This window comes from Theropithecus gelada, chromosome 14 (genome assembly GCF_003255815.1).
Source record: "Theropithecus gelada isolate Dixy chromosome 14, Tgel_1.0, whole genome shotgun sequence".
Classification (NCBI taxonomy): Eukaryota; Metazoa; Chordata; class Mammalia; order Primates; family Cercopithecidae; genus Theropithecus; species Theropithecus gelada.
The window spans coordinates 58,064,571-58,074,796 of record NC_037682.1 but is presented as its reverse complement, the minus strand read 5'-3'; the positions used below and the strand labels follow the sequence as shown (position 1 = coordinate 58,074,796).

Here is a 10,226-nt window from a genome sequence, read left to right as displayed (position 1 = left end):
TCTTGTTGGATTTAAGTGAAGACTGACATCAACATGACCTACATCAGTGATTCTTAAACTTTGTTGCACATAAGAATCACCTGCGGAGTTTTAAGAGTCCTCATGCCATGGCCGTACCCCCAAGACCATTAAATCATAACCTCTGGGGATGAATCAAGACATCAGTATTTTTAAAGTCCCTTCCCGCAATGTGGTTCCAAAGTGCAAAGAAGCTCCAGAGCCGGTGACTTAGAACATTTAAAAAGGTAATTGTATCGTTTTAAGAACAGGCTAGCAGTTTCTGGGGGCTGAGATAAGGGAGTGGGTCCACTAGGGCAATAAAGTGTGGGGTTTGGAAACAGCCACGAACTCTTGTGAACTGCGGCAGCCTCGGTCTACAAAAGCCTCTCTGCTGCTATTTTAAGGAAGTGAAAGAGAACTGAAGGGTGTCCTGTTGTAACACAACTCTTGCGGGCCCCAGCCTTCCCCTGCTGGCTGTGCTTTGGTCTGCTGCTGGCCAGGTTCCTGCAGTGACCACACGTCTCATATTTGCCAGGGTGGCTTAAGTTCTGTTCACATGTAAAAGTCTCCTGGGCCCACTGGTCACTTCAGACCGCGAGGGTAAATTTGGTTCGAAAAAGTTGTATCCTGTGGAGTTTGTTGACACTCCAGCCTGTAGAGAACTAAAGGCCAGAGCTGTGGTGACTCCTGCCAGAGCTGGGGACTATGCCAGAGTCCCTGGTGTCGCTGCCATCTGAGGCCTACAGGGATTTTAAACAGCTTAACAGCAGCCAGTCCTTGGAGGCCTGGGCAGGGCCACAGCCTAGCAGTACAACCAAAACGGGTTCAGGCCACACACTGGAGGTAGGGATTGGACCAGGTCTCCAGCGTTCAGTCCTCCCCAGTTCGAGAACCCATTCCTGTGGTCAGACATTGCCAACGCTTTCCTTGGACCTAAGGTCCCAGATCCTTGGTGCTGGGCACAGGGAAATGCTTCCTGACCTCGGCTCTTCGCAAGACAGAACTTTTGTTTGGTGCCAACCACTAGAGGGACCTCCACCACCCCAAGTCGCGAGTGGAGCGCGGTGGGACCTGGGGTGATTCGGGGCTTTCCGACCTGCTTAGGGAGGACGGCTTAGAGACCACCTCAGTTTTGCTGGGATCCCATGCGGCCTGAGGAAGTCGGGATGCTTCGAAGGGTTGCTGCTCTGGGTGTGCTTCTAATGTGGGTTTTCTATGCTTTCTCCCTTCGCAATTCTCGACACAGTTTCCTTCTTCCTCGCTTTCATTCCCTGTGACCGGAGAACGGCGCTGAAGGGCTGGAGAAGCCCAGGATACTGGCAGCCAGAGGGCTGGGGACCCACCCGGGCCTCCCAGCAACCGGAGCTGTGCGGAGGAGGAGGTGCGGCTGGCGGGGCGGGGCCGGGCCGGGCGGGGCGGGGCGGGGCGGGGCTCCCGGGAGGGGGCGCGGTCCGCCGAGAGACTCGGGGCTGGTGCCGGGACTCGCGGCCCAGAGGGTGGGGACTAGGCAGGTTCTAAGGGGCGGGGCTGACCAGGCCGGTCCCCGGGGAACAGGAACTCTGGCGGACGGGTCCCAGCAGGCTTCCTCGGTGCCCGAGAGGGAGCGGGTGCCCGAGAGGGTGGTCCCCGTGGCAGGTCCCGGGGTGGGGGCGCGGCCCTCCAGGAAGAGCCTCCCTCAGGTCCCCGCCCCGTCACGTGGGCGCCGGCCCCGTCCGCTGCGGTCGGTCCGCTGGTTGGTCGGGCGCTTGGTCCGGCAGTTGGTCGGTGGGCCAGTGGCTTGTCGCTCGCTTCTGGGCTCTCATGTTTGAAGGTGGGAGGGACACGGGAGCGGCCCGCACACCTGAGCCGCCCGGAGAGGAGCCGCGGCCCCGCACCCAGGTCAGTGGGCTTTCCCCACACCCCGGGCTCGCCGCGCGGTCGGGGTTGGGATCCCCGTCGGGAGCATTGCCTGAGGAGTGGAGCGCCCCCAGAGCTACGAACCACGGGGGCGTGTGGGTCAGTGTCTCCGTGAGCCCCGGAGCATGTCGCAGGCTCGAGGACGGGGACCCTTCTGCAACTCCACTGGCCAGAAGCCTGGGAGGAGGGCAGAACTCCTGTGGGTTGGCTGCGAATCTCCACCCCACCCTGCCTGGGATCAGCGGACAGTCCGCACTCCTGCAGGTGCCAGCGTGGCCCTGGAGATGCGCAGGGAGGTGGGGTCCCTGAGTTCTGTGCGGCGCGTCTCAGCCCTGCTCAGCCCGGGGAGCAGCTGCGTGGACTAGGGAGCCTAAGGAGGTTGCGGAAGCTTTAGGTCTGTCCAGCCCAGGCAATTCTCTGTTGGACACAGCGTGTGTCTAGATGCAGCGCCTCGGCTAAAGCCAGTTCTGTAGTGTAAGTGCAAAAATACAGCACGCTTTTCAAAATCTAAAACCACTGACTCCCCATAGATTTCAGGATGGGGACGGTCCTGTTTAAAAGTGGGCTCCTCGTCACCTCATCACATCAGACTTAAGACCCGTACATTTTCTTCGGATGAAAATAAGATTATATAACTAGAGAACAGAACTTCCAGCATTTGGGTAGGATTAAGACAGGCATTTTTGCCAGTGTTTAATCTTCTTAAAAAACGAATCTAATTATAATTTTACTTTTAGAGCAACCGGATAATTGGTATAGATCCGTCTCCTTTTTCTATATTTTGGTCTACTTCCTGTCTTTCTCTTCATCTCTCTTCTGTCTTTCTCTTCATCTCTCTCCTTTCTCAACCCCTTCTTAATTGATTATAATACAAATCTGAAGTTTTTTTCAAATTTTATAGTGTATTATGTGAAGTTAAATGGTCAACTACAGAAAAGTAGTGGGCTTTAGACATAATTCATCTTCAGCATATTCAGTCTTTCATTATTATAGGTGTATGGAAAACTAAGTTATCTAATTTAGAAATTATTTCTCTCTTTGGCTTAAAAGAGGCAACCCATTTGCACTTTGCTTAAATTAATATCTAAATAACATTGAAGTGGGAGATGGGGATGATTGATGAGGTTTTCACTGATTGCATATATCCGTGTTTTATTTAACGTATTTCAATTATTAGTAATACTATTTTAAGATTTGGTGATGTGACAGTTGTTAGCTTATTGCTACTGGAGAGACAAGCTGCTTACCATCATGATGCCTTCTTTACTGGGTAGCTAAAGGAGATGCGCTTTGACTTTAAGATTAAGTGGAATGAGATCAATGACATGAAGACGGTAGGAACAAAGTTATGGGAATTCCTGTCTTTCATCTGAGTGGGAAATCTGGGATAATTTTAAGAAAGGGTAATGTGATGGACCTCAAAGGATCCCTCCTGCGTTTTTCAAGGCAGAAAAGGGTAGAGTGTGGCCTGGGCTGTGACAACTGTGTGGGCAGGCAGGCATGGACTCACCATGAGAAGTGGTCAGTGGTCCAACTTGGCTCTTATGTTGAGTGCTAGACAGTAAGACTGGTGATAAGGCTGGAAAATGGTGCCAGCTGTCCAGTGCAGAAGTCTGGACTTGGTCTGAAGGCACAGCAGGGGACTGACTGATGGTTCTGTGAACTTCTCAAAGTCAAAGACCTTGGTCCTTAACCCTCCCAATTCCTAGCCTGATACAGAGAAAATCCAGTAAATATTTGTGGAGTGCATGATGTGACAACACTGTAGAGCAGAGCTTGTCAAACTTTAACAAGTTTGAGAATCATGCAGGCATCTTGTTCAAATGCAAATTACAATTCCACAGGTCATGGGTGGGACCCGACATTCTGCGGTTTCTAACAGATTCCCAGGAGCTTGCTGATCATTTCCCTATGTATAGCAAGAATTTAGAGTAGCAGTTTGCAAACTGCCTCATAATCTGGGGAGTTTTGTAAAATGTCCAGATTAAGTACTCTGGGATGTTTTTACCAAGTTCCCCCAGGTGATTCTGTTGACAAATCCGAAGGCCAATGCTGCAACAGCAAAGTTCTGGCAGTGTGGTGGGAAGCAAAGTCCAAGGGAAAAGACAGTGGGGGCGGTGAGACTGGATAGGAAACTCGGAGGCTGATTCAGGGTGGAAGGGATGAGGCCTTATTTTGGGCCTGAGAGAGTGGTGAGGAGGGGACAGGTAGGGAGACTTTGGAGAGAGAGAATCTGTAGGAAGGAGGACTAGGGAATGGGACAGTCTCTAGACTGATTAGATAGAATGACAAGTGAGGAGGGAGAAACAATGCTGGGAAGATTCAGCTTTGGGCCTGAGGAATGGTATGGCTTTTAGACTGTAATACTTAAGGTAAAGTTTATGAAAGGTTCTTGTATCAGTTCAAACCCAGAGAGCACGCCAACAGACAACACGAGGCTGTATGGAGCAACATGCTGTTTTAATGAGCGCCTGGGTGCAGGTGAGCTGAGGCCTAAAATGGCATCAGCACCAAATGAGGACGGAGCAGGGGTTCTATAGTCTCCTGTAAACAAGAAGTGTCTCAGTCTGATGTAACTGCTACGTGGTACCCAGACGGCCTCCCTCTCAATCTTCATGGGGTACATGTCTTCTGGCCAGGGTAGGTGTCTTCTGGCTGGCTCTCTTCCTACTTCTGCCATGTTGCTGACGCACGCTGCTGGCGCAAGTGGCCTTGCGCCTTGGGACTGGGCCTGAGAAGGAAGGAGTTACTCATCTCTTCAAGCTTTCAAACCCCGGGGAGAATCTTTCATTCCTGTCTATCTGGTTATAGTAAAAAGGGATAAGGAGTGACCTTCTCAATAACTACTTCAGGTGTGACATAGGGGTGGCATGGGCTCCTTGGAGAAAGAAAAACTTTTTTTTTTTTTTTTTTGAGACGGAGTCTCGCTCTGCCGCCCAGGCTGGAGTGCAGTGGCCGGATCTCAGCTCACTGCAAGCTCCGCCTCCCAGGTTTACGCCATTCTCCTGCCTCAGCCTCCCGAGTAGCTGGGACTACAGGCGCCCACCACCGCGCCCGGCTAGTTTTTTGTATTTTTTAGTAGAGACGGGGTTTCACCGTGTTAGCCAGGATGGTCTCGATCTCCTGACCTCGTGATCCACCTGTCTCGGCCTCCCAAAGTGCTGGGATTACAGGCTTGAGCCACCGCGCCCGGCCTAGAAAAACTTAATTTTAGGGTATTCTTGAGAGACGGGTTGGTATCCATCGTGTCACTGTAGCAGGAGCATAATCTGAATTGTCCGGTGGCTAACTGTAGTTTCAACAAGAGTTTTAGTGGCTTTTATTATTAGTGAGATAACACAGGGGAGGAAAAGGAGGAACCCAGTGATGAAGATTACTGTCCCTACCAGGGTTTTAAATCCTCCAAAATTAGAGAACTGTTGTCTGGCTGCTAGAGTGAGAGCTCGAGTGAGGGTGATGAGTTCAGCTTTTTGGGAGGTGGTGCCTAGGAGGCGCGGATTGACTTCAATAGTGTGGGATGTGGTGTTTTGCGACTGAGGGTGTGGAAGTATCCCTAACAGTGGGGTTAACTACAGATGGGGGATAAGGAAACGTTGCAGGTTTTAGAGTGGGAGGTTGCAGGAGTAGAAGAAAATTAGAAGCCTCAGATGGGTCTGGGTTGATGTGTTGGGTACTATGGGGAACATGGAAGTGGAGAGTAGTGTGGAGTTTTGAAAGTATGTTTCTGCCTATGAGCAGAGTTGGGCATGAGGGCAGGACTAAGAAAGAGTGAGTGAAGGAAAAGGTGTGCAGGGAGCAGAAAAGTGGAGGGGTGGCTCGGGGTTTGGAGACTTGTCCATCAATTCCCACAACAGAGACGTGAGAGGACTGGGTGGGTCCTGAAAAATTAGGTAAAGCAGAGTAGGTCGCCCAGGTATCAATTTAAAAACATACTGGCCTACCTGCCACCATCAGGGTTACCCTTGGCTCAGATGAAGCAATGGTAGTTGCCGGAGCGTCCGTTCCAGGGCGCACCGTCAGTCTTCACTGGCAAGGCGGATGAGATCCGAGTAGGCGGTTTTGGCCTGCTCGGGAAGGGATGGGGGTGGTCCTTGCAGGGGCTGCTCATGGTCCGACTTCCAGTGGGGTCCTCTGCAGAGGGGACACAGCCTAGTGGGCTTACCTGGGTTTGGGCATTGTCTGGACCAGTGGCCTTCATTGCCGCACTTGAAACAGGTGCCAGGTGGAGGTGGATTGCTAGGAGGCTTCTGTGTGGAGCTGTGGCCCCGTGGGCCTGCAGGGCCCCTGATGGTGGAGGCAGGCATTTGAAACTCTGCCTGTTTTTGCCTTTTACTTTCCTCATCATGATTGTTAAAGACTTTGAAGGCTAAATTAAGAAGGTCTCGTTGTGGGGGTTTGAGGGCTTGTCGTCTCATTGTCGTCAAGCTTCTGAAGCTTGAGCCATATCGGGAATGGATTGGGAGATGAACCGAAGGTTTAAGATAGTGGTTCCTTCTGGGCTGGCTGGGTCTAGGTTGGTATATTTTCTCATGGCTTCAGTTACATGAGAGAGAAAAAGGGCTAGGTTTTTGTCAGGACCTTGGGTAATTTCTGGAAGTTTTTCATAGTTTACCACTTTATGGGTACCCTTTTTGAGTTCTGCAAGGAGACACACAATCATGTGGTCTCGATGGCAGCATCTAGAGGCCCTGTCTTGATAATCCCAGTGGGAGGCCTGGTTGGGGACTGCCTCTGCACCAGTAGGCTCGGCAGGAGCTTGGTGATGAACTGTATCAGCATACACCTAAGGTGGGGTCCAGATACGGTCCTGGTCTTCTGAGGTGAGGGTAGAAGAGAAGATAACGTAGAGGTCATGCCAAGTTAGTTCATAAGACTGGGTAAGATACTGAAACTCCCTAATATAAGAGGTAGGGTCTTCTGGAAATGAACCAAGTCTTTTGTTAATTTGAGAGAGATCAGTGAGGGAGAAGGGAAAATGAACTCTAACAATACCTTCAGCTCCTGCTACTTCCCAAAGGAGGCACTCTAGCACTGGTGCTGAAGTGAGGGTGGGGCATGGGCCAAAGATGGCGCTCAAGCAAGTATGGGCAGGAGAGAAGGAAGAAGTCGGAAGTGGTTCCTGCTGAGGGTTTGAATGGGGAAGGGGATTTGATTTGATAGGCAGTGGAGGATAGATAGGGGCATAAGGTGGCAGAATGGGTTTACAGGCTTCAGGAGAGGGCAGTGAGGAAGGAGAATGAGTACAAATAATGCTAGTTGTCCTCAGGAGAGGACAGTGTAGGAAAAGAAGTGGGTACTGCTGACTGGGAAGATGGTAGCTGGGAAGATGGCAGCTGAGAAGATGGTGACTGGAAAGATGGCGGCTGAGAAGAGTGCAGCTGAGAAGATAAAGAGGAGGGCTTGCGGGGTTAAAGAAGATGGTTGAGAGGAGAGGTAGAGTCTGGGAGGGATGGATAGCAGTCTGCTGGATCTAATGGGGAAAAAGAGGTAGGGTTGGGAGGAGAAAGGCGATTAGGGTGGCGAGAATAGAGGAGAAGGATTTGAACAGGTGAGCAAGAATTGCAGAGGTCAGGTCATGATCTGAGTGCAAAAAGGTCTGGACATAAGGAATTTCTCCCTATTTCTGTGGTCGTTGGCAATAATTGCTTAAATCAGTTAAAACTGTAAAGTCGAATGTTTCATTTGCCTGCCATTTGGACTGTTACCTAATTTGTACTGTGGCCAGACTGAATTGCAAAAAAAGACAAGGCGCTTAGGGCGGATATCTTGCCTGAGGCCTAAGGTTTGCAGGTTTTTTATGAGGCAGCCTAGAGGGCTGTTTTTTGGAATGGAGAACCAGGAGTTTCCCATAACGGAGGGTAGGCACAGGAGAACAAGGAAAAAGGAGACGGTCCTGGATGGCGGGATGGAGACAATAAAAGGAGCAATCATCACCACCGTCTTTTTCGTTCCTGGAACGGGGTCAAATGGTTTAGAGGTGTCCCCCTAAGACCAGATGATCAGCGAGTGCCTGGCACACTTTGGAGCCTTTTTGGACCAACGTTGAATTTTCGGACTGGAGAAATCAAGAAAGACCGAGCGGATTTTTCCCTGTTAACTGGGTTCCCGGCGAAACTTACCAGTAAGCGAGATCAGTGACCGACGTGCATGCACAGAGGGGCTGGGGAGCTTCCTTTGTCCAGCTGCTGTGGCCTGCTTTCCAGCGTGGAGTGGTAGGTCCACGGGGGACACAGATCCGAGCCCTTCCCGGGTTTCAGCACCAGATGAAAGGTTCTTGTATTGGTTCAAACCCCGAGAGTGCACCAACACATAACACCAGGCGGTTGGAGCAACATGCTGTTTTAATGAGCGCCTGGGTGCAGGCAGGCTGAGGCCTAAAATAGCATCAGCACCAAATGAGGATGGGGTAGGGGTTTTATAGTCTCCTGTAAACAAGAAGTGTCTCAGTCTGCGGTAGCTGCTAGGCGGTACCCAGATGGCCCACCTCTCGATCTTCAGGGGGTACGTGTCTTCCGGGCAGGGTAGATGTCTTCCGGCTGGCTCTCTTCCTGCTTCTGCTGTCTTGCTGACACAGGCTGCTAGCACAAGTAGGCCTTGCGCCTTGGGACTGGGCCTGAGAAGGGAGGAGTTACTTATCTCTTCAAGCTTTCAGATCCCAGGGAGAATCTTTCGGTTTAGAAGTGGTTTTTCACTTGGCCCTAAGATCTTTTTTTTTTTTTCCCCTGAAATCCAAATCTGTTCATGATGCTGTCCTGTTTGAAATCCTCTGGTGGATATCCTAATGCAAAATATAAGAAGGAAGTACTAATATAAACACAACTGATAAGGTATTTAAACATTTATTCCATTCTACAGCCTGTTCATCCCCATTCAAGATGTGACATTCAGTCCCCATTTGGTGTGGGCACAACTAGGCTGAAACTTTTGGCAGCTTTGTTTATTCCTGAGTCACTATTTTTCCTGCTTCCTTCTTCTTCAGAGGAGCTCCACTTCTCTTGAACTTTATGTTTCTTAGTATCATTCTTTGGTTCCAATGCTTGATGGCACCTATGTGTCTCTGTCTTCATGGAATCTATGTGTAGTCTGGGGAAGGTGGGCTTTATCCTTTATATACCCTTAAAGTCAAGTCTTGTTTGACTTTGTGGATCTTCACAAGCTTCATTCTTATCTCTCACTCATCTGGTAAATAATCCTCTAAAAGAGGCTGTCCTAGAACAATCTGTTTAACTTTAGGTCCAGATCTCCTTAGCGCCTCAAGTTCCAGGGGACTGCTGACTCTGAGCTTTGTCTTCAGCAAATATATGATTTCTGTTTGCCTTACGGTCCTTGGCTTGGTTCTCCCTTGTAATTCTTACTTTCATTTCCTCTCTCTGTCCTGTTCATATGTACACATTCATGCACACTGAAAGCTGAGCATTCATTGTGCATGATGCTTTTAATCACCCTATTCTATGTTGCATAGTAATCATGACCCCTGACATACCTGTAGATGGGAGGCCTAGACACAGAAGTGTATAGGACTGTCTCTCTGATAGGATAAAATATACCATCCTTGTATGGCATTCAAGTCTCTGCAGTGGTGGGCCCTACTTTAGCTCTCCAGCTGCATCTCTACTGTTCCCCAAACTGAGAAGCTGAATAATTTCTATTCGTTTGTGCCTATCTGCCTTTGCATACACTATTTTTATCTTCCCAGAAAGCCCTTTTGTCTCTGTTCTACAAGACTATTAATCCTTCAGGATATAGATCAAATTCTTGAAACCCCCTTGCCCCTAAGTCGTTTTTACTCTTCTGTTACATACATATCACATCAAATAAAGATCTGCGATGCTGTTTCATCACTTTATGTGTATGTCTCTGTCCATACCCCTCTAAACTCTGAGCTGCTTTAGGGCTCTATCAGCTGTTGTGTGTGGCCCCACAGTTAGCAGATGTTCAGGAAGAGTCTGTGGTAGATATGGGCCTTAAGCTGGCTGGCTTTGCAATGTTTACCTCAGTAAAGAGGGAAAGGGGCTGGTTATTTCGTGTGGTAGATGAGAGAAGGAACAGGAGCAGAAACTGAGAGACTGGGAGGAAGGACAGGCCCAATGAAGAGTGAGCCCACATGGCTAGAGTCAGGGGGTTGGGTGGACACTGGGAGAGGTGAGGATAGAATCTCAGGCTGGGAAGAGATCATGGAAGGCCCTGAAAGTTGGAGCTATATAATTTAAATTTTATTTTGATGACATTGAAGGTTCCATACTCAAGTATGGAAAAGACATGGTAAAACTGTTTGTTCAGAATGATTCTGGCTGGGAAGGGCAGGTTGGAGGGACAGGGAGGAACTTCTT

At 49.7% G+C, this 10,226-nt stretch overlaps 1 protein-coding gene across 5 annotated transcripts in view; it reads left to right on the top strand.

Annotated features, from left to right (window-relative positions):
* The first annotated feature begins 1,484 nt into the window (after positions 1-1,484).
* The window catches only part of PPFIBP2 (PPFIA binding protein 2), a 144,823-nt gene continuing 136,081 nt past the window's right edge, over positions 1,485-10,226 (top strand). For all 5 annotated transcript variants that reach the window (XM_025355980.1, XM_025355982.1, XM_025355984.1 and 2 more), the window contains exon 1: positions 1,485-1,878. The gene's annotated coding sequence lies outside the window, so the exon portion shown is untranslated. The remainder of the gene's footprint in view (positions 1,879-10,226) is intronic.